Source organism: Mus pahari, chromosome 10 (assembly GCF_900095145.1).
Source record: "Mus pahari chromosome 10, PAHARI_EIJ_v1.1, whole genome shotgun sequence".
Classification (NCBI taxonomy): Eukaryota; Metazoa; Chordata; class Mammalia; order Rodentia; family Muridae; genus Mus; species Mus pahari.
Window position 1 is genome coordinate 87,451,093 of NC_034599.1, and position 573 is coordinate 87,451,665.

Below are 573 nucleotides of genomic sequence, written 5' to 3' on the forward strand. Positions count from 1 at the left end.
GTGCCCCTCCTTGTCCTTTTTAATTACTTTGGGTTGGAAGCCAATTTTATTTGATATTAGAATGGCTACTCCAGCTTGTTTCTTTGGACCATTTGCTTGTCTTTCTTTCTTTCTTCTTCCACTTAAACTTACAGTGCTGGATCCATTTTTGTTGTTGCTGTGTACATAGTTCCAAATCTGACCACTCTGAATTGAACAACCAATAAAGTATTTTGCCACCTCTCCTGCCCTTTTGCTCCCATTAGCCTGCAGGAGCTGAATGGAGAGAATGAAGCATGGAAGTGATGTATTCTATTTCAAGTAAATAAATGCTTTGAAAAGCACTGTGCTGCATATTGTATTTTCAGGTTACCTTTCATCACAAGACCGTAGGTGCATGGTAGTAAATCCAGCACTACCAGCACTCTGCTCTCCATATGACCTGTAGCTCCTGTAGCCTCACCTATAAATTGAATATTCAGATTACGAATATTTAACAATTTATGTAGCTGGGTCTGAGTAAGTAGAAGTTGCTTCATTCATTTGAATTAGGTCTAGGTCTACTCCTTACCCTAACATTTTAGAAGGATTGGA